This window comes from Nomascus leucogenys, chromosome 22a (assembly GCF_006542625.1).
Source record: "Nomascus leucogenys isolate Asia chromosome 22a, Asia_NLE_v1, whole genome shotgun sequence".
In the NCBI taxonomy this organism is placed as follows: Eukaryota; Metazoa; Chordata; class Mammalia; order Primates; family Hylobatidae; genus Nomascus; species Nomascus leucogenys.
In genome coordinates this window covers 19652926-19677970 of record NC_044402.1, presented here as the reverse complement: position 1 = coordinate 19677970, position 25045 = coordinate 19652926, and the positions used below count along the sequence as shown (strand labels likewise).

General features: G+C 35.6%; 1 long non-coding RNA gene across 4 annotated transcripts in view; it reads left to right on the top strand.

Annotated features, from left to right (window-relative positions):
• The window catches only part of LOC115832389, a 90717-nt gene extending 66665 nt beyond the window's left edge, over positions 1-24052 (top strand). For all 4 annotated transcript variants that reach the window (XR_004027882.1, XR_004027883.1, XR_004027880.1 and 1 more), the window contains 2 exons: positions 20348-20474; positions 24013-24052. This is a non-coding gene — a long non-coding RNA (uncharacterized LOC115832389). The remainder of the gene's footprint in view (positions 1-20347; positions 20475-24012) is intronic.
• Positions 24053-25045: the final 993 nt, after the last annotated feature.

Genomic DNA, 25045 nt, shown 5'->3' with positions numbered 1-25045 from the left:
TTTCTTCCTAAATCATTCTAAGAGGTCAAAATTACCCTAATACCAAAACTAGACAAGGACAAAACAAAATAAAACAAAAAAAGGAAACAAAGGCTAATATTTGTGATGAACATAGATTCAAAAATTGTCAACAAAATACTAGCAAAACAGATCCAACAACACATTAAAAAGACTATGCCATGATTAAGTGGGATGTATACCAGGGATGCAAGAATAATTCAACATATGCAAATCAATATGCGACATATGACATTAACAGAATGAACTACAACACCACATTATAATTTCAATAGACAGAGAAAAAATTTGACAAAATTCAGCTTTCCTTCATAATTAGGGCTCTCAACAATTTAGGCATAGAAGAACCATATCTCCATCTAATAAAGCCTACATATGACAAACCCACAGCTAATATCCTACTAAATAGGAACTAGAACTGGAACAAGAATGCCCACTTTTACCACTTTTAATCAACATTCTATGAGAAATCTTAGAAAGAACAATCAAGGAAGAGGAAATAAAAGCATTCAAACTAAAAAAGAGAAAGTGAAATGGCCCTTCTTTGCAGAAGAAATTTTCTTATATATAAAATATCCTAAAGACTACCAAAAAAGTCTTCAAACTGATACATTCAGTAAAGTTTCAGTATATAAAACCAATAAGAAAAAATCAGTAGCTTTTCTATGTACCAGTAATAAACTAGCTGAAAAAGAAATCAAGAAAGCAATCCCACTTACAATGGCTATAAAAAATACCTAGGAATAAACTTAAATAAGGAAGTAAAAGACCTCTACAACAAAAACTATGACACATTAACGAAAGAAATTGAAGAGGGAAGAGACAAATGGAAAGACCACCTATGCTTATAGATTAAAAAAAATATTGTTAAAGTGATAATACTAACCAAAGCAATCTACAGATTTAATGCAGTTACTATCAAAACACCAGTGACATTCTTCACAGAAATAGAAAAAATGTTCTAAAATTTGTATAGAACAACAAAAGACCTTGAATAACCAAAGCACTACTAAGCAAAACGTACAAAGCCAGAGGCATCACAATATCTAACTTGAAAACATATTACAAAGCTGTAGTAATCAAAACAACATGATATTGGTTTGAAAACAGGCACATAAACCAGTGAAGCAGAATTGAGAACCCAGAAGTAAATCTACATTATTTACAGCCAAAAGAGTTTTGACAGAGAAGATACATTGGGGGAAATAATATACTCTTAAATAAATTGTTGCTGGGAAAACCGTATCTTCAGATGCAGAAGAATGAAATTAGACTCCTACTTCTTAGCATATACAAAAATCGACTCTAAATATATTCGAGATTTAAATACAAGACCTCAAACTATAAACCTACTAGGAGAAAAAAAAACATAGAGAAAATACTTCAGGACATTGGCCTAGACAAAGATTTTATGGCTAACACATCAGAAGCATAGGAAACAAAACAGAAAAAATAGACAAATGGGAATATATTAAACTAAAAATCTTCTGTAAAGCAAAGGAAACAATCAATAGAGCGAAGAGACAGCCTATAGAATGGGAGAAAATATTTGCAGTCTATTCATCTGACAATGACTAATATTCAGAATACACAAATGACTCAAGTGACACAATAGCAAAAAGAAAACCCAAATTTTACCATTAAAAAGTAGGCAAAGATGGGCGAATCATGATGTCAGTAGTTCGAGACCAGCCTGACCAATATGGTGAAACCCTGTCTCTACTAAAAATACAAAAATTAGCCGGGCATGGTGGTGTGTGCCTGTAATCCCAGTAACTTGCAGGAGAATCACTGGAACCTGGGAGGCGGAGATTGCAGTAAGCCGAGATCATGCCATTGTGCTCCAGGCTGAAAGACAGAGTAAGACTCTGTCTCAAAAAAAAAAAAAAAAAAAGTAGGCAAAGAATCTGAAAATACATTTCTCAAGAGAAGACATAGACATGGCAAACAGGTATATGAAAAAATGCTTAACATCACTACTTATCATGGTTATGCAAATTAAAATCACAATGAAACGTTTTGCCCACTTAGAATATCAGCAAAAAGGCAAAAATATCAAATGCTGGCAAGGATGCAAAGAAAAGTGAACTCTTAGACACTGTTGGTGGGAATGGAATTTAGTACAGCCATTATGGAGAACAGTAGGGAGGCTTCTCAAAATATTATAAATAGGACTACCATATGATCCAGCAATTCCACTACTCCTTATTTATCCAAAAGAAGAAAAACAGTATATGCAAAAAAGTATGTGTATGTGCACCCCACCCATGTTTATTACAGCACTCTTTACAATAGCCAAGATATGGAATCAACATGGGTGTTGAGCAACAGATAAATGGATAAAAATTGTGGTGTATCTCCACAACGGAATACTATTCAGCCTTGAAAATAATCCTGTCATTTGCAGCCACATAATGGAACTAGGGTTTGTGATGTTAAATGAAATAAGCCAGGCACAGAAAGCACCCACTGTCACTCATAAAATAGTTGATCTAACAGAGGTAGAGTGTAGAGTAGTGATGACCAGAGGCTGTTAGGGAAGAGTGGCAATGAAGAGAGGTTGGTTCATGTATACAAGCATACAGTTAGAAGAAACTAATTCTAGTGTTCAATAGCAAAGTAGGTGATGACAGTTAACAATGATTTGTTGTACATTGTAAAATAACTAGAAGAAAAGATCTGAAATGTTTCAAACACAAAGAAATGATAAATATGTTAGGTGATGGCTATCCTAATTACACTGATTTGATCATTATACATTGTATTCGTGGATCAAAATACCACATGGGGCCCATAAATATGTAAAATTATTGTGTATTCATAAAAATAAATAGGGATTGGGGATAGAAGGACAGAAGTAGGTAGAGAAGTGATGGGACTGAGGAAATTAAATAAAAAATACAATTTCTATACCTGGGTCAAGTTACTTGAACAAGGCAGTTATGTGGGATGATGAGGACATGTATAAATGGGATTATTTTTATGCATGCAGAGTGCAAAGTCAAAGGCAAGTAGGAAAATATAAACTGCTCACATAGTATCCCCAGGTAAAGCAGATGGAATATGCAACTCCCATCTCAACAGATGTGAAAAAAGCCACATATGCTCGAAGCTGAAAGCACGGCATACTTTTGATACATTGAATAGACAAAGAGTGTTGAAACCTTGATTTGTAATCCCTGTTGTGGCAGACATATTTGTGTATTTGAGCAAGTCACTTTCCTCTCTGAGTTTCTGATTTCTCTGAAAAATGAGAAATTTAAATCAGTTTCCAAGCTCTTTCTATACTTTAATGCTTCTTTCATATCATCTTTACATCAATGCCACTAAATTTATCTTCATTTTATTTGAATTTCCTTTTATTTTTATATATTTTGCTCTTACTTTTGAAAAGGGCAATATATTGAGAGTTTTAAGATCTTTGTTGCCTTCCTTTAATTAGGTTAATTTTGAATTCAATATAAATATTCATTAATGGCCTTTGACATTTTGACTACACGTTGAGGCTACATTGGTGACCAGGTTCCTGTCCTCATGAACCACTTTCCAGTGGAGGAGAAAAACACAGCTCAAATTTTAAGTTGCATAAAGTTTGTAATTCTTTTACAAAATACAATTGACTAGCTGTTTTTTAGAAATTTGAAATATTAAAGAATATCATATAGATAGATTAAGTAAATCTCACAGATTATTAGAAAAATTATTGTTAATTTTTGAATATTTGAACACAAAATGGTCACCAACCCTGTATTGCCAACATATCCTCTTAATGGATACAATAAAATGGCAGCGGTCAGGTAAGGAAGAGGAAATCTCCCAGCATGATACAAGAATAGGCAATGTCCTTCGCCCAGCCATGGCCATGTCTTTGAATCCTGCTGATAATCTCTCCCACTGGAGGCAGCTTAACTAAAACAGCAAATAGGCTCAGCATATGGTTAGCCTAATTATCACTGGAAACAGTAAAACTCATTAACATTTTAATAATATATGTTTTAATGAAACCTGCAAAGGTAAGAGGAATATGCACATGCGGTCATATAAATGAAAAATACAAAAAGGAGGAGAGTTATTATATTTTCTTACGGCCAGGGCTGCCTTGCAGCCAGGTAGCTGAGATAATGTCCATCTTCAGAACCAAAGGTCTTTTTATTTCTTATTTCATTCATGGAAATAGTCACTGTTATCATTCATGTATTCTTCCATGACCCTGTTCTTTTGGTGTATCTAAATCTATCTCATATTTAAACCAGCTAAAATTCTCCATCATTTGTGAAGACTGCCCATATGGGCTTCTTTTGAATTAGTATCTTGTCTCTCTAGTTCTTTCAGTGGTAACTGTCCTCTTATGATCACATAGCCTACCGTCTTAATGTATATGGTATGCTCTCTTGCTTACTCCTTGTTTCATGAGGGTATGTTTTATTCCCCTAAACAGATTTTAAAGTTATGACATACTAATTAGGCTGATGAAAATTATTGGTTGGCTGGGATGCTGTTTAAATATTTAGCCTTATTTAAATTATTATTCGTTAAATTCAGTATCATACAAAGTGGGATTGCAGAGTTAGAAGATGTCATTTTACTGTGCATTTTGTATCACTGCTCAGGTGAATAATGTGAACGACAAGTTAGGATCTTCTAATATTTGCATTTAAAAATATTTCTAATTCTTCAATGTTTTTTTCTGAAATATGATAATTAAGAGAATATGATAATTAAGAGACCAGTTAGTGGAATTAGGGCTGCTGGTGTTCAAAGTTTTTTTCTTCTACTACCCGTGAGACCCAAAGCAAATTTCTTAACTTCTCTGTGCTTCAGTCCTAGTCTTTGATTGTAAAATGGGGAGAATAATACCACTTTCCTCATGAAGTTATTATGAGGATTAAATATATTGATACAAATAAAGCACTTAGAATAGTTCCCAGAAAAAGGTTAATTGCCAATCAATGTTAGCTATAATTACAATTTTGGGATTTGGAACAAAAAGTTGTTTTCATGATTTTCTAGAGCATGAACATACCAAATGCAAAAACTCCAACTTCAGTTTATGAATAGTTGAAATGAATCCTATAGCAACTTGCAAATGTGTTCTATGGTTTTGTCCACCCAAGTCCCTCCTCTGACAGCAAGTTGGTGAGTGCTCTGGATGGAGCCAATTCTGCGGCTGGCTGCCCCCAACCCTTTGCCTTCAGTTACTGGCTCTCTTCTCACACAAGTTGTATGGGGTGTTCACACACTCAGTTGTTAGCATTGTGTCTCCTTATGAGAACATTCGCTGCCCAGCCTGCCAATGTTTCTAAAAGCCCTTTTCACGATCTTTGTTTCCTGTATGATTTTATTAGACACATTTCATTCCATTCTCTGGAAAAGCTTACTTATTTTTCTTTTACGGTGGTGTTTTCCTGTCCTGCTGAGTGCTCTTACTCCTTCCCCTATGGCATAATTTCCTGAGTCTGACTTTAAATAGTTCCTCTGACACATGTGCCCTGTGTACTTTCTGTGGAAGCTCATCATGAGATTTGCTTTATGTCACTGGTTAAATCATTTTATCATTCCGCAAATACTTGTTGAGTAACACCATATGCCAGGTCCTGTGCTTGGAGATTTTGATAGCAAGGTGAGCAAGAACCAGTCCTCATTTTTTTTTGGGGTTTTGAGCTGAGAAGAATGGGACAAATATTAAATACATACATACATACATACATACATACATACATACATAATTCAAAATTGCGGTAACTTATTTAAAGGAAAAACACAGGACCATAGGCACTATAATTGAGAAACCTGATTCAAATACAGTTTAGTTGGACCAAGAGAGAATGTTATGTGAAACGCTTTGGTTTAAGGTGTCTCTGAGTCAATAAAGTTGTGATAACAAGGAGGCAGTTTTTTGAAGCTTAAGAAAAGTACACACGGGTTTTTTTGTGTATACATATATATATATAATATATATGATACTACCATATAAATGAAAGAGATGATGCTAAGATAGAATGTAGAAGGAAGAGAGGGCCCAGAACCTACCCCTGGGGTTATTCCAACTTTAAAAGTTTGGAAAGATAAAGAGCCATTATAGGAGACAGATAAAAAATAAACGTGTGCATATCTGAGGAGTATTGAGTTTGACAAGTCACAAGAGATGTTCTCTCAAGAAGGAGCTAATCATCAATTATCTGCTACTGAGAAAACTAGTTGGCAGGAAGAGAATGGAGAGATATGGTAACCAAGAGATTACTAGTGACATTCGCAGTAACAGCTTCAATGACAGAGTGGGGATGAATATCCAAGAGAGAATGAAAGAGGAAAGGTGGAGGGAAAAGTAAAAATGTATCTTCAGAAAAGTGATGTAAAGATGATAGTTACTGCCTTCATATTTTCTCTTATTTTGTAGAAACTCAACCCACCAAACTGGGCAAACCCCATGGTTACATGGAATACAGATTTCCTTCTCCATCTTCTTTTTCAGTTGAGTATGGCTTTGTAATCAACAATTGGCCATTGAGTTATAAGAAGAAATGTTGGGTGAGGGTATCCAAAAAGTCTTCCTGAAAGAACATTGCCAAACACTGATTGTTGTCCTTGTCCTTTGTTCTGTCTTCCATCCTGTCATCTGAAATGAAATGCAATGGCAGAATATGGAGCTGTTGTTCTTGGCCAAGATGATGAGAACCACATCCTGTCATTGTGACTGCAGTGAATTGGAAGGGCACAGTTCCCTAACAATTTTACAGAGCTGCAATACCAGCCCTGGATTGTCAGAATTCCAATTTTACTTTAAGAGAGAGAAGTACATTTCTATCTGCTAAATCTCTCATATTTTTGAATTTTCTATCCTATAAATCCGAATATTATCCTAACTGAGAAAAAAGCCTGGCTGTAAAAAGGAGCAAATAATTTTTGCAATAAAATTTTAAAATGTGTTCAAATGCAGAGAATGCACAAAGAAAAGAGTTAAAAGGTAAAAGGGGTTAAGAAGTGTATTTGTTAAAAAAAAATGTAGATTTTGGCCACCTATGGTAAATTACAGCTCACACCTGTAATCCCCACATTTTGGGAAGCCAAAGTGGGAGGATTGCTTGAGCTCAGGGGTTCAAAACCAGCCTGGGTAGCATAGTGAAACCTTGTCTCTAACTATAATTTAAAAAAAAAAAAATTCTGGCCGGGTGCGGTGGCTCACGCCTGTAATCCCAGCACTTTGGGAGGCTGAGACGGGTGGATCACCAGGTCAGGAATTGGAGACCATCCTGGCTAACAGGGTGAAACCCCATCTCTACTAAAAATACAAAAAAATTAGCCAGGCGTGGTGGTGGGTGCCTGTAGTCCCAGCTACTCGGGAGGCTGAGGCAGGAGAATGGCGTGAACCTGGGAGGCAGAGGTTGCAGTGAGCCGAGATAGTGCCACAGCACTCCAGCCTGGGCGACATAGGGAGACTCTGTCAAAAAAAAAAAAAAAATTCCCTGGTGTGGTGATATGCACCTATAGTCCCAGCTACTTGGGAAGCTGAGGCTGGAGGATCGCTTGAACCCAGAAGACGGAGGCTGCAGTGAGCTGTGTTCATGCCACTGCACTCTACCCTGGTGACACAGTGAGACCCTGTCTGGGAAAAAAAATCTAGATAGATGATAGATAGATAGATAGATAGATGATAGATAGATAGATAGATAGATAGATAGATAGATGATAGATAGATAGATAGATGATAGATAGAACCTCAAATCCAAAGAGTAGACGAAGTTGTTATCTTCAGAAAGAAAAGAGACAATTCATTAACATTAATAGAAGAAGAGAATATTATGGGAGCAGAAGCAAGCTGTTTGTGAAGTTGATGTTTGGAAAAAGAGGGAATTCTAATTTGATGATTCTATCCTTTTAATGAAGGCTTTTAGCTGATTGTAGGTATGGTACTGTTATTGCAATTCCACTCTTAACTATGTATGCCAGAGAACTCTTACAATGAACAGATGAGAAAGAATACTTATGACAATCACTTCTAACTCGCTGGTTTATAAATTTCCAGTTGGATTATCTTCTTAACTGATTCTCCACAGCTTGTAAAGAAATGATTTTTTTTTGTCAGTAAATTAATGAATTCTGAGAAAAGACTGAATTTCTGGCAGATCATTGCCCTTAGAAACAAGAGAGTCCCTCCCATGAAATTCCTGGTACTTTTATTTTTCAAACAATATCAATGGGCCAATCACTTTCTGGGACAGTGAGTATCAAAATATGACTTTTTTTCTTCACTGACATTAGGTATAGATTACATTGACCAAAAGAACCCCTAGGATATATTTTCAATGAGCACTAAAGTACGAGAAGAATGATATTTCTTCAGTTGGATTCAATCATATTGTTCAATGTATAAAACTATGAAGAAAATAGAAAACCTCATATTTAGGGATTAGGAAAGTATCATATAGCCTCTTTATGTAATCTTTGATAATGAGAAAAATGTAATGAATATTGATTGATAATGCCACATAATGGTAAATGGCTCACTGACTGAGACAGTGGTTTCTATTTCTCTTGAATTTAATCATTCCTTAAGCTTCAAACTTATGCTCTGTATATACTATTTCTAAATTGTCCTTAGTAATGTCAGCAACCCATGTAATATAAAGAGTTTGACTCATAAGAAGAGTCAGGGAAAATGAAATAGGTTGATCACAGTGCTCTCTTTTAAGCCCATGATAAATATAAATTGTGAATAGGCACCTCAAGTTTTAGTTAGGTTCGATTTCTTTTCAGTAGGAATTGTATTACCTTAGTAATTCTGACTACTGAAGATAAAAGAATATTAAGTAGAGTAAGAAGACATATTCTGATAATGATACATCTAGAGAAGACTTTTTGTACCTAAGCTTTTTGAAATGCCAACATTTTAGAAGGAAAACTAAGATAATACAAAGCAATGGATTTTACCCTGGAGGTTTCTGTTGTATTTAAGATTAACAAGACAGACTCTGGTTGGGACTCAGTTTTTCTGTGTAGCACTAGGGTGGTACTTACTTCAGCAAGTCCTGAAATTTAACTGCATCAGTCCAATAAAGGGTGATAGGATCTGCGTAAGTAAGTTAGCTGAATCATCTCAGTAAGATATTCTTTAATAAATCACTGAATAGTATTTTATAAAACATACCAAGTATATGGATAAGTAGTAGACTGATATGGTTTGGCTGTGTCTCCACCCAAATCATCTTGAATTGTAGTTTCCATAATCCCCACATATTGTAGAAGGGACCTGGTGGGTGGTAATTGAATCAAGGGGGGGGGGGATACCCTCATGTTGTTCTCATGATAGTGAGTGAGTTCTCAGAAGATCTAATGGTTTTATAAGGGTCTTTCCCCACTTCTCCCTCCTAACGCTATGCGAAAAAGAATGTGTTTGCTTCCCCTTCCACCATGATTGTAAGTTTCCTGAGACATCCACAGTCATGAGGAACTGAGTCAATTAAACCTCTTTTCTTTATAAATTATCCCGTCTCGGGTATTTCTTCATAGCAGCATGAGAAAGGACTAATACATAGACAGATGATAGATGGATGGATGGATAGATAGATAGATAGATAGACAGACAGATAGATACTGACCAACATGATGTGTCTTGTTTGGCTAAAATCCTATTTTTTTTTTTCTGAAGGACTGCATTTTTTTTCCACAAGTGAAAAGCTATGTCATTCATTTCTGGCAAATCACTGAGCCAATTTCTATTTATGGTAATATTTCTATATCATTGCTTTCACTATCATTTTGACCTGTTAGACTTCATATGTGAACTATCCCTTCAATCTATTCACATACATTGAGCATTTTCTTTATGCAAAGCACTGCCTTAGGTCCTGGGGACTGTGTAAAATTGGACAGCAACACTAAATAATATGACAGCCATGCCAGTTGATGATAATTTCTCCAAAATTTTAAGAAAAGAGTAGATTTCTTTGAATCAAAATAATTGGGGAAGTATTTTCTTTAACTCATTAATCAACTAATACTGATGATTCATTATAACCCAAGCACCACACTAAATTTTTAGGTAGCAAAGCAAGATAATAAATATACAGCAATAGGGGATATTTTTCAGTTGTCTTTTATTGTAGACATCTTGCAAATTAATAGATATCATGCACACATTAATGTAGGTGTGACAGTCAATAAAGTTGAAACTGATTGCAGAACCAAAGTTTTAATTTAAGCCTAAGATATAAGATCTTTGAAAAAAATAATATAGCGCCTCTGTAAAGCAGTTAGCCAGTGCCTGCAGGGTATTTAATAAAAACTCATATTCGTGTCCTTTTTCCATAGCAAATAGAAAGAGTTCATACGTATCTAACACTATAAAAATAGTGTTTTACAAAACTTCATTCTGAAAGATTATAAGCCAATACATGTTCTGCTAATATTTAGTTACTGTGATATTTACATTTATTATGTGATAAAAATTAAATGCACTTTAGAGCTTTCCCTGAAATACAGAAATACTTCTTTGTCCCTCTATCAGGAAAATCACCCTCAAAGTTGTGAGGAACCTAAAGTGGTCAGGCGACAGACTAAACTTTCAGTTGACTAGAACCATTATTTATTTGTGGAAATATTCCAGCTATGTGCAGTAAGATGTCTAAAATAACAGAGTTAATCCTAAGCCAAAGTTGCAGAGACAGGTAGGAAAACTTTCTAGTTTCTGAGCTGTATTCTGGTAATGGTTCACTCAGACAAGGGTAATCTCCCTATTCCAAGATCCTTAATTTAATCACATCTGCAAATTCTCTTTTGCCACATAAAGTAATATTTACAAGTTCTGAGAGTAAGGAAGAAGGCATATTGGGGGACCATTATTCAGCCTACCACAAGTTAGTACTAAGTGATGACAATAGAAAGATCAACAATGATGAGAAGAAATATATGCCATGTAGCCCAGGGGTCATCTCTGTTTTTCCTAGTGTAACTTTCTTGAGCCCATTGTACAAGCATGGAATGGGGCATGGCAGCAGGGAAAGAAGTTTACACATTCAGAATGAGTTTTTCCAACCACCAGTTCTACACTGGATATCTTTTGTAATGGCTTTTGTGAGAAATTGAAATAGAACACAAAGATCCTCACACCCAATGCCCATTGTAGAGAGCCCATTCATACAGATCTTCCCACAGAGCTTATTGTTATTAGTATTCCATCTTGTTCTTGTCTTTTCCTTGACCATTCCAACAAACATTCATCATTGCTATGAATCAAAGTGGAAACTTAACTCTCATTATTTCTTCTTCGAAAGAGAGGAGATAACTAATTGCACTGTTCAATGTTCTCCCACTGGTTTCTCTTCTCCAGTGTAGGGTTATAAAGTTGAAGTAGACTGCTTTTGGGTGATGTGAGAAGTTTATCTGCATTTTTATTCGTTTTTAAACTTTATTAGTGAATTTATTGAAAGAAAATTCCCAAGGTCACATTAGGTATGGATAGAAGAAAAGATGGCGATTTTGGTAGTTTAGGAACCATAGAAATCTAAGGCATGCAACTTACTTCTATCTATATTATCTAGTGAAACCCAACACCATATATATGATTTCCACTTTGGCAATGAAATTCTGTTGCCATGGCCAAGTCTATAGTTTTGTAGATTAGATCAGATAACACTCCATTCCTGATGGACAGCTCATTTTCCATAAGCTTGGCATCTCTGAGACAAAGATTAATCTTAACCAGGACCTGGCAGTATGCCAGATGCTACGTAACAAAAGTTTTACAGTAAAATCGTATTCAGAAGAAGGAGTATGCCCTGTGATCCCACTATTGTGGTTTGACAGAAGGATCCATGTCTGCTTGGGACACATTGACCAACAGTGAATCTTTTGGTTATAAGGCCTGTTTAAGACTGCTTTGGACTGATGTAACAGAATATTTGAGACTGGAAAAGACATTTATTCAGCTTACAATTTTGGAGGCTGAGAAGTGCAAAGTTGAGGGACCCATCTCTGGTGAGGGCTTGCTTGCTGTGTCATCTAATGGCAGAAGGCAGAAGGGCAAGAGAATAGGAATATGTGCACACACATGTGAGGGAAAGAGAGACAGAACTAGATGCCTTAAGCCCTTTCATGATCAGCATTAATCCATCTAAGGCGGTTGAGCCCACATGACCTCAACACCTCTCATTAGGCCCTACTTTTCAGCACTATTGCATTGGGGATTATGTTTTCAACGCATGCTTTGGGGGGACATATTCAAACCATAGCAAGGCCTAAATGAAAAATCAATGTTCACTGATTCTGAGCCTAGTTCAGAATCTTCTCTTGCTTCTCATAGTATACGTGATTATTCAACACACTAAAATGTATGTTTCTCTACATACACTCCAAGAATATCAAGCATTGTGCCTCTTGCTCAGCAATGAGATTGGAAATTTCGTCATCTATCCCTCATTTAGAAGATATCTTCTTCAAAATGTGTGACATGCCCCACATCACCACATACCTAGAAACTTCACCAAAATGGCGGGATTCTTGATTTGTTTTAGCTTCTCACTCAGCTCTGGCACGCATGTCACGTTCTTTTACCAACCATGTATGTTAATTTAATTTTCTTCAGTTGCAGAGGAAAATACAAAAGAGAGAGAAAATGATGCTAAGCTGTCAACAATCTGTGGCTCAAATATAAAGTATTTAGAGGCAGAAACATTCTTCTACATCTGTGTTTTTGATGTTTAAGCCAGATGAATGAATGAATAAATAAATTAGTCACTGCCTAGCTCATTTTGTGCACAGTGAGACTAAACTTTTATAGTATTCTTGGACAGAAAGAGTGACTTGTTTTTCCAGATTGCCTTCTTTGGAATAGATATACTGCTTTGGAGTCAATGATTTTATCTCAGGGCTTAACAGTGTAACAATTAAATGACTCAAATCTATCACAGCTCAGGACCTATGTGAAAGCCAAGATGATTTTACTGTCACTTTGACATTTTATCAATGTCTATGAATCTGAGTCACCTAGGTCAGCTGTTGATTTGCGGATTCATTCTCTACATCAAGAGGATTTCACTTTCAATTAAGTTGAAGAGCCACTGAATCTGGACTTGATGCCTGTTACCTTACCATGTTTTAAATGACTGAAGTAAACTTTTAGCAAACATTTTAAGGTGCCTGTGAGAGCATTTCTAACTTTCATTACGGTGTTAAATTTCCAGACTTTTCTGGAATTTGGGAATCTGTTTCGTTTATCAGTTAACAAATTTGTTTATTCAAATTATCATTTAATTAATTATTTTGCCTCCTATATTGCTTCTTTAACACATACCTAAAGAAATCACTTGGATTAAAGCAGCATATGTCCTCTGAGATGGTTGTTATGTTCATTCTATTTATTTATCCATTAATTCAATAAATATTTCTTGAGACTCTCCTATGTGTCTGGCATTGTTATAAGAAGTTATGAAGACCAAAAACTTTCTTCTGTAGGAGAACTTACATTTCAAGAAGAAGAGATAATACATAGATAAATGAATAATTAAAATGTTAAATATAACATACAAGTATATAATTAAATATCCTCTGCACAGATTTAAATTAGGTAGTGGATAGAGAGTAGCTTTATATTGACTGTTCAACCAAATCTCTAAAGGGCAATATATTTTGCCAGGAATTCGAATAAAATGAAGAAAAAAGGAAAAAAAAAACTATGCAGAGGTGAGGGAACTGCACTACAGATAGAGGGGCCAGTCATCACAGAGGCTGGCAAACTATTTCTATAAAGAGCAAGATAGGAAATATTTTGTGACAGGACAGTATCTGTCACAACCACTCAATTCTGCTGTTGTAGCACAAAATTAGCCATCAAACGTACAAAAATAAGTGGGTGCTGCTGTGTCCCAACAAAATGTTATTTACAAAATCAGGCAGTGGGCTTGATTTGGCTCTCAAGCTGTAGTTTACCAATCCCTGAGCTAGCATAAGGGCCCTAACATGCAAACAAACTTGACGTGTTAAAAGAAACCCAAAGAAGACTACAATGATTGTACTCTTATAGCTTAGATAAAGAGTGGTATGAAATAAAGTGGAAATCACAGCTGTGGTAGGCTTATATGGAGAAAATCAAAATAAAAAGATTGGATCATATTTTAAGGTCATGACAAATTGTAAATTAGGTCTTAAATTCTTGGTATACAGGTATCCATAATTCCTTTTGTATGCTCAGTGTGCCCCTCCTGTCTGTTTTGGGCTTGGACTCACGCATGTGTTGGCCAATGGCATGGTAGCAATTGTGACACACGAGGAAGCTTGACCAGCTCTTGTCCAATGGAGCAAATTTTCCTTTCTGCTTCCAGAAAGCATTTTCATTTATAAAAGTTCAAGTTCACTCTGGCTGCTCAAAGAATAATTCATTACAAAGTGACAAGAGTGAAAACAGGGTGACTTGTTAAGTCTATTCCAATAGTAGAGAAAGATTATGATGACCCAGATTTGGGTCATGTTGGAGTGATTCTATAGATTTGGGGGTATAATCAACAACATTTTTTGGTGGGTTGGATGTAACAAGTAAGAAAATAAGAGAAATCTGGGATTGCATAAGAATATCACAATCAATGTAATAGAATGGTAATGTTGGATTGTGAGATGAAGAAAGCCTGAGGGTCAACTATTTTTGAAATCAATTACAATTAAGAGATATGTTCTAGTCCATTTGATTTTGATGATCAATGTGATACTTAGAACCAAAATGAATTTCTAGTTTCATGGATAATTTAGTCTTTCTTCTGAGTCACTAGAGCCTATACCCTTTAGGTCTTTATGAAAAGGTGCCAAATATAGTCTAATACTTAACATGTCCAAGAAAATAATATTAAGATGTAACAAATGGAACAGTGAAGAGAGAATGGATGCTGAGGTAGAAAAAGTTGAACTCCTTCAGAATTACACCTAAACGTTTTTGTCATAAATCTAGTTTTACTCCTGTTTTTGGCTATATTTATCTACCTCAAAATGTATCCTTTATACATAATAAGTGCAGTTTTGGGGAATGAGAATGTAATCTCCTTTTAAAAGAAGAGACTATGGAAAATACTGAGAATCCTGGCTCCACTATTAACTGACTCTGATGTTAGAAAAGTTGTGTAACCTCTCCCTCTCAATTTCCTTCTATACATAATAAAATTTATTATTTAAAGTTCTTTTGAGATGTTATTGTTTTAGATTTATTTTTCTTTTCTTTTTTTTTTTTTTTTTGGAGACATGGTCTCTCCTTGTCTTGCACAGGCTGGAGTGCAGTGGCACAATCACAGCTCAAAACTAAAGAACCAACTCCTGGACTCAAGGGATTCTCCCACCTCAGCCTCCCTAATAGATGAGACTACAGGCATGTATCACCATGCCTGAATATATATAAAATATATATATATATATAAAAAATATATATATAAATATATATATATATAAAATATATATAAATATATATATATATATATATATATATATATATATATATATTTGAGAGGGAGTTACTCTGTCAGCCAGGCTGGAGTGCAATGGCGCAATCTTGGCACACTGCAACCTCCACCTTCTAGGTTCAAGCGATTCTCCTGCCTCAGTTTCCCAGGTAGCTGGGATTACAGGTGCTCACCACCATGCTGGGCTAATTTTTGTATTTTAGTAGAGATGGGGTTTCGCTACGTAGGTCAGGCTGGTCTCAAACTCCTGACTCTCAAATGATCCACCTGCCTCGACCTCCCAAAGTACTGGGATTACAGGCTTGAGCCACCATGCCAGGCCTGAATATATATATTTTTTATTTTTGTAGATACTGGGTCTTGCCTTAGCCTCTCGTAGTGCTGGGATTATATTTTACTTTTATTAGATACCATTTATAATACACAAAGTTTCCCCCTTTTTAATTAGAATAAAATTCAAATTTTTGAACATAACCTGAGGAGTGCTTCATGACTGGGCTTGTGTCCACATTAATAACTCCAATTCTGTTAATTTTCCTTCTTTTTTTATTGCCCTTCAACCACGGAGGCTTTTGTCTTTGCCTCTGGAACATACCCCTGTGTTCCTTATCTCTGAGGCTTTGTACTCTGCTCAGTTTCACGTGATATAATTGTCCTTGATCCGTAGGATGAAATTTAAATATCACCTACTTATGGAGGTTTTATCCATTCACTCAGATGCTCTATTCCAGGACTTTTCTATTTAGAACTAACTCATTAGCTGATACTATTTAATCCATTTAATAGTGCCATCTTTCTTTCTCACTGGACTATAAGTTCTATGAGACCATGGAAGTTGGTCTTGTTTATCAAAAAGTGAGGGTAGAACAAAGCCTGAATCATGACAGACAATATGTATTGGATGGTAAATGAATTGATGAAAAACCCCATCATCTTCAATACAGTTATTTACATCATACATACAGTTAATATTATTTCTGCTATGGTTATCATTTTGAGATAAAATTTCCATATTCTTCATTGGTTTTCACTTTAAATAGAATGCTCAGGAAAAGTCTCTCAAAGATGCTGTCCTTATTTATTTCTATTTCTTAACAAGTGGCCCCAGTGGAACTTATTTTCTCTGTAACAGAACCAATTAGTCTAGCAAGCTTGGGTTTGACAGAATGGTGTTCCAGTCGTCAACCATTTCTACAATTTAGCAAGCTGTCTTAGATATTTGGGCCCTGCTTTCTACTTTACTGGTAAAAAATCTTTCTCATAGTCCCTTGCCACTATAGGCCACATTTCCACTCATTCACGTCATTTCTCCCTTCTTCTCTGCCTCCTTCCCTGACTTCCTTTCTTATTTCCTGCACTTCTGCCTTCCTGCCACTAAAGATAGAACAGCAAACAAGACAGAAAACCTTTCTGCTCTAGTGGAGCTTGCATTCAAGAAGAAAAGTCAGGCAAACAAATACATGAGGGAACCATAGATCTATATTAGTAGAAAGCATTCCAGGCAAAGGGGGCAGGAAGTATAAGTATCCTGAGGTGCCAGTGTGCTTGGCATATTCAAGACAAACAAGGACGGCAACTTAGTAAGTAGGGAAGGTGTTGGAAATGCTATTGGAGATGTAACCAGTAGTTAGACAATGTAGGACCTCTGTATTTTACTATAAATATACAGAAAAACATTAAAATGTTTTGACAAGAAAATGGCTTAATCCGATATACATTCTGACAGGATTGCTCTGGTTACTGTGTAAGCCACAGATGTCACAGGGCAAAGGTAGAGGCAAGAAACCAGACAGGAGGCTCCTGTAGTAGCCCAGGCTCGAGATGATAATGGTTGTGATGCTCAATCATAAAGATGTTGAGTATTGGAATACATTTTTAAGTTACCACCAGCAGAATTTGCTTATGAATTAGTTATGGGCTATGAGAGAAAGATAAATCAAGAACGGTTCTACCAGATGTTTTCTCAACAACATGGTAAATGGTAATGATATTTATTTAAAAGGGGAATACTTGATTTGGCTAGAAAATCAAGAGTTAGTATTGACATGTTAAGTTTGAGATGTTTAGTAGATTTGTAGTTCTATGTAAATCTAGAGTTCAAGAAAAAGATGGGTATGTAGCTGTCAATCTGAGACATCTGTGTAGAGATTGTGTTAAAAATCTATGGGATTGAATAAAGTCACAAGAGGTCTAAGGGTAGCTGAGAAAGAGGTTAGAGGATTAATTCTGGGCTTCTCCTTCATAGAGGAAGAAAATGATGTTAACTGAGACAATAAGACAAATGATGAGACTGAGACAATAAGCCATTGAGATGGAAGGAAAACCAAGAATGGTGTTCAGTCTTGGTAACGAAATACGGGAAATACATGTGAAGGTTGAAGCCATGAGAAGAGGCTGCTTGATTGTTTTCTCTTTCTAGGTACTGTCAAACCATTCTACCTGCATCTCTCTTTCGCACCATGTAATTACTATGGCTAATTGACCTTCTGGTAGATTCGATGTTCACTATCAGAATGAACTGTTGGCAGAGAGCCAATCGTCTGACAACTTCATCTGAAATAGTTTCTTATTATCTCTAACATATGAATGAATATAAGATGCAATTTTTAACAGCAGGATATGTTACCTGTATTACTTCTTCTACAACTGGGGATTATTGTTCTTTTCTAACTAAATCCATGCTAGTCCAATGAGATGATACATTTCAAAGCTCTCGGAATATTATAAGTCCTCTATTAATGCCAGGATTCATTGCTATATTTGTAAAAGGAGCTAATGGTAGTGAAGAAAGACAAGGAAAAGGAAATTATAAAGTTTATTTATTTATTTCTATTTAGAATGAATCATTGACTGTGTTTAGTTTCTATTCCTTTTCTTTAACATGAGTTTTCAACTTTGCTACTCATAAGTTTAAGTCTTATAAAGTGTTTCCTGCTGAAATGCCACGCTGACTGGAATTCGGCAGCAAATAAATATTGCTGTCCTCACTAATTTGAAACAGTATGAGTTTTAAACCTCTAGCTGCGGGAGATTTATTAAGATTACAATTTTCATCACCATCCCTTCAGTCCATCAAGATAGGTCAAAGCTGTATAAACTTAAAAAAAAAATAACCTACCAGCAATTTCCATTCTTTTAGACTATGTTTCCTGAACTGGCAATATTGTTAGAAGCACAAACTTGAAGTAAATGAAACACATATTCACATAGCTTTGTAAATAAGTGAATCTGTTTTTGGATGGAATAAAAATTGTTGAATATCTAATTTATTTGTAATTCTATGAACACAAAGTTCCTCTTGGTAAAAAAGGCATGTTTATGCTTATTTTCTAAATAGTCACTTTAAAATAACTAAGTAAAAATAAATATATATAATCCTGTTATTTATTCTGAAATGATGAATATTGGAAAGGTATTCTTTTCAACTATTGTGACTTTCTGAGTACCATTTCACTAAGTTATCCAATTATTTTACCTATTAAGTTAGAGTAATTGGCCTCTGGTAAATAATCAAATGGCTAATAACTCGTGTAATCTACCACTGAGTTCATTAATACTCAAGTAAAATGTGTTTCAAAATACTTTAATATTTATAATGGGCAAGGCATAGAAATATCTTGAGCGAAAAATACTAGAACGGTTTGAGAAATACAGCTTTTGGAACAAGAGCTAGCACTTGACCCCTCTCTTCTTGGATAGATCTAATTAAAACACTAGTAAGTGTTAATGCTATACCTAATAAACCAGTCATAATCATTAAATTTTGTGAACAAATTGGATCATTATGTAAAAAATACAATTTTAAAGGCATTGACGAGTCTTTTTCTAAGATCCTATAGTGAATACTTTTACAAGACAAAAAATTAGATACCTTTTAAAGCTAGTGATCGATTAAATAATTCAATAATCCCTGATACATAACATTTTAATCAATATTTATTCAGTAAGTGAATACATCTATATCGCATGTCTAAATTTTCAGATTGAAATTACTTACTGTTAGTGACATATGTATATTTAGGTATTGAAATGAGCAGTAGATTTCAAGAAAATTATCTTATATATTTTGTGAAGGTAATATTTTAGTTGAATTAATAAAACTTAAGAGAAAGTTTTTCATTTATCAAGTTTACCTTTTACTCACATATCTTTTTCCTCTGGAAACAATTGTTTTATTTTTATAATTTTTGAGATTGCTTAGGAAAGTAGGAACAGCACTGACCCATTTGTCTTGTGACCCTAAATAAACCACTTGACTTTTTTATGCCTTCTTTGCTGCCTTTGAAAACTGATTAAAAAGGTTCAAAATTTATGTGATAAAACTCCTCCCACTCATTACTCTTTTGCTTACTTTCATAAACTGCTCCATAAACTCAAGAAATAAATATAGCAGCATAGCACTAACTGCCAAAGCTCCTTTATAACTTATGAAGAGAGAATCTAATACTGCAATCTCGAGCTGCTCTACTGTTGAGTTGTCCAAGAATTCCAGGTGTTTACCTGGTCAAAGGGTCACTTCTATTTGTGCCTGTCTTTTTGAGGCAGGCAGAGAGGAAAGCAATTTGGATACATTTCCATTTTTTCTCACTGTCCAAAAGAGTCTGAATTGAAGACTAACAGTGCCTCATCTCATAAACCTTGTCTACAATGTTGAGGATGCCAGGTCCGTGGGACCAAACACAGGGTCTGCATTTATCTCTCACTCTCTCTCTCGGTTCTCCTTCATATTCTCCCACAAAGTACAACATGTTGGCCTAACAGCTGTATTCAGAGGACTCCTCTGCCTCAGCTGTGCTGGATGTCAGCACTAATCTTCACCCTGGACCCTTAAGCCATTGTAATGAGCCTAGGTTAGTTACTAGTCAGTTTTATTAACTCAAAACATTTTATTCCAGGATTCTGTCATTGAGTTTTGATTGGGTTCACTCTGCTTCACTGCAAATTTTCATTCTGGGAAGCAGGATCTGCTATCTTGTACTTTAGGAGTCACTGAGATTTGAAGCAAATTGAGCTGTCCAGAAGGTAAGTATCTTAGGTAACCTCATCAAAAGTTTCCATAGTCATCCCAGCACTTTGGGAAGCCGAGGCAGGTGAATCACCTGAGGTCAGGAGTTCGAGACCATCCTGGTCAATATGGTGAAACCCTGTCTCTAATAAAAATAAAAAAATTAGCTGAGGGTGGTGGCATACACCTGTAATTTAAGCTATTTGGGAGGCTGAGGCAGGAGAATAGCTTGAATCCCGGAGGTGGAGGTTGCAGTGAGCCGAGACCGCTCCACTGCACTCCAGCTTGGGCAACAGAGTGAGACTCCGTTTCAAAAAACTAATAAAAAAAAGTTTTCACAGTCAAATTTAAATTTGACTGAGAGAGAGAGAGAGAGAGAATCTTGCTGTCACCCAGGCTGGAGTGCAGTGGCGCGATCTCGGCTCACTGCAAACTCTGCCTCCCGGGTTCAAGCGATTCTCCTGCCTCAGCCTCCTGAGTAGCTCAGGTTACAGGTGCGTGCCACCAGAGCTGGCTAATTATTTGTATTTTAGTAGAGATGGGATTTGTTTATGTATTCTATGGCTAACGAATATTATCTACACGAGAAGTTCTGTTTCAAGAGGCCCTCAGTCACCGCTATGGTCATAAGAATTTTTTTTTTTTTTTTTTTTTTTTGAGACTGAGTTTCACTCTTGTTGCCCAGGTGGAGTGCAGTGGCACAATCACGGTTCACTGCAACCTCCCGGGTTCAAGCAATTCTCCTATCTCAGCCTCCTGAGCTGTGATTACAGGTGCCCGCCACTACGCCTGACTAATTTTTGGTATTTTTAGTAGAGACAGGGTTTCACCATGTTGGCCAGGCTGGTCTCGAACTCCTGACTTCAGGTGATCCACCCACCTCCGCATCTCAAAGTGCTGGGATTACAGGCATAAGCCACTGCGCCCGGCCGGAGATGTGGTCTTTTAAGTAATCCCCTCAATAAGTACCTCATTTGGTCTTTCCTTAAACTGTTATTATGAGAGTTGTTTATATCAGAACATTGTGAATTCTAAAATGTTCTATCTATTCATACTAAGAAAATTCAAATTCTACCCATATTACCAAATAGTATGGTCCACATGGGGAAATGAGTCCTTTAGTCAGTGACCTTCCTGATCTGCAAATTACAGATAGAATTTATGCAAGTACAGAAAATGATTCGTCTGTAATAATTAAAGGATGTTGTATATACCTGTCTTATTCGTGTTATCTTTAGTGTTTAATATTATTATATGCTAATTTTTAATTCAATGAAATTTATTTAAAAATTTAAATGAATGATTTAAAATGATTATTTTCTTAGTGTACCGAGTTTACTCATTTTTAAATTCAAGCAAGTATTAGGTAATTCTTATAAAACATTAAAAAATGCTGGCTCCAGTCAAATCAAACTGTCAGCATGCTAATAAGGGGCCTTTAAAATAAACTACCAACAGTTACTTCTTTTAAGTAGTGATGACACTTGAATGCAAATTATAATAATTTGAGTATTTCAATTACAGCTGAAAATACTAGTCAGTAGAAAAATAGACAGTTTCCTACTGTATGTGTATGACTAGAGCTTCATCCCCATATTGTAAAGTGTCTCTTGGGATTTTATAACTTCATCTTATTACTTTTGTCCTGCAACCTAATTTTGCACACACACTTTCTATTTAAAATTATTTTTAAAAGAAAAGTATAGTGTTGCTCATTACTATAGCTCTGGGAGAACATATAGCAACCCTCTATGGTACTCCCTCTACTACAAGTGGCTGAATAAAGGAAATTTCTGACACAGATTATGTATGTCAGGATAAGACAAAAAGTTCTCCAGGTGGTATCAAGAAACTTTTGTGTGTATGTGTGGTGGGGGGCGGGGTGGCATATACAAGGACACATCATAATTTCACAGATTAGCTCTATCTCTTGATTTTTCTTGAAAATGAGCCGCCTTCCTTTCCTTTCTTTCTTGCACCTTGTCTTTTGTCAAAAGGTTAAACTTTGGTTTCCTTTCCCAGATCTTCTTTTTTTATCAGTTGTCTAGTATAAAGCATTGTGTAGTGTGAAGGTAGTAGCACTGAACAAAAGGATTAAATTTGAAATCTTATCCCACCATTTATTACTTCATAACATTAAGTAAGTTTTCACCTTTAATCTCTTTATCTCAACTATATGACATTACTCCACTGGACATCATCTTATTATACATGATACTACATTAATTGTGAAAATCCTGCTTCATGGTTAATTTCCAATGAATGCCAGCTGAATATAAATAGGTATTGGTGTATGATTATATAAATAATGTAGGCTATATTTGAAGAGGAAGTATTATTTTTACTGTATGTGATTTTTGATAGGTTTTTAATTATATGTCTTGTCAAATTTTACATCAATTTAAACTGATTAATGTATTTATCAGATATTTCCCAAGTATCTGGTATTTATTACACTGTGCTGCAAAACATGGCATAGGAAACTCAGCCCGAAAAAAACAGCTACGAGTGTTCTCCCCATTTTTGTCAGCTTTACCTCTTCTTTGCTCCCAGAGACTATTTGAGCTTAGGGATTGTATTTCCTTCACTGTCTTATCCACAGGTTTTGTCTCATAACACATTCTCAATAAATATTTATTCAAAGAAGAGATGGTTGAATAAAGCTGGGAGAGTTTAAGGGCGTTACTGATTTAGGACACATGTGAGTGGATGCTCAGGCAGAGCTGATGGGTCTCAAGCTTTTTTTCTTCCAAAGGCTTAAACTTTTTTTTCTGCTATGAATTTAAGCACCCAATTATATCAGCTACAAACTGAGCATCACATTTACAAACAATGGCACCTACAAAGGAGTTGAAATCGACTATTCTTGCATTAATAAAAAGTAATTTATTTGTGTGCATTTTCTTCTCCAAATTGTAGATACCGGAAGTATTGTAATTAAAACAAAATTAGTTTTCTTTTCTTCCTACCCCTCACTAAACATTGCCACACTAAAGCAATGGGATTCTAGGGAGGGGATTAAGACCTGTTTGAGATCCTTGCTGGAACTGGATGGACTTTTTAGTGAGCCTCTCTGTGCCGTTTAAGTGAAGAGTTTAACCAGTTTGCATTCAAGTTTAATACAAACAATGGTCAAAAAGGACAAAGAAGGGATTACATAATGATAAAGCATTCTTTTTTATTTTTTAATTATGGCTATTCTTGTAGGAGTAAGGTGGTATCTCATTGTGGTTTTAGTTTGCATTTCCCTGATAATTAGTGATGTTGAATATTTTTCATATGTTTTTTGGCCATTTGCATATCTTCTTTTGAGAATTGTCTATCCATATCCTTGGCCTTTGATGGGATTATTTGTTTCTTTTCTTGCTGATCTGTTGGAGTTCACAGTAGATTCTGGATATTAGTCACTTGTCGGATGCATAGTTTAGCAAATATTTTTTCCCATTCTGTAGGTTGTCTGTTTATTCTGTTGATTATTATTTTGCTGTGCACAATCCTTTTAGTTTAATTAGGTCCCATGTATTTATTTTTGTTTTTGTTGCATTTGTTTTTCAGATTCTGGTCACAGATTTTGGTGTGGATGTGGTAAAAAGGGAGCACTTTTACACTGCTGGTGGGAAGGTAAACTAGTACAACCACAATGGAAAACTGCATAGAGATTCTTTAAAGAACTAGAAGTAGAACTACCATTTGACCCAGCAATCCCACTACTGAGTATATACCCAGAGGAAAACAACTTATTATATGAGAAAGATAAGCACATGCATGTTTATAACAGCACAAGTTGCAATTGCAAAAATATGGAACCAGCCTAAATGCCCCTCAGTGAACAAGTGGATAAAGAAAATGTGGTATATCTACACAACGGAATACTACTCAACCAAAAAAGAAAAAAAATAATGACATTTAAAGCAACCTGGATGGAGGTTGAAGACCATTATTCTATGTGAAGTAACTCATTAATGCAAAACCAAATATTGTAGGTTTTCCCTTATAAGTGGGGCCTAAGCTATGAGGACACAAAGCCATAAGAATGATATGATGGATTTTGAGGAATTGAGAGGAAGTTTGGGAGGATAGTGAGGGATAAAAGACTACACGCTGGGTACAATGTACACTGATCAAGTGATGGGTTCACCAAAATCTTAGAAATTTCCACTAAAGAGCTTTTCCATGTAACCAAAAGCCACCTGCTCCCAAAAGCCATTGAAATAAAAATTTTTAAAAAACTACCTGTTGGATATTATGCTGATACCTGGGTGGCAAAATTATCTGTACACCAATCCCCTATGACACATAATTTAGCCATGAAACAAACCTGCACATATAACCTTGGAAAGAAAAAAAAACAGAGAGGAAAAATAGGCGGCAAGTAATCTAAAACACTGTAAATGATGAGATTGGAATTGTCAAGAAAAGCTCAATGGGCACGCTTAATGGTGGAGGCAGGATTTGAGTGGGGTCTTGAAAGATGAGTAGGATGTAGATAGACTAAAAGAAAGGAAAGAATTTGTACAACAAGCACAACATAAATGATCTGTGGGGGTAAATAAGCTTGACGCTCACTAAAGCCATTGAGATTATCCTG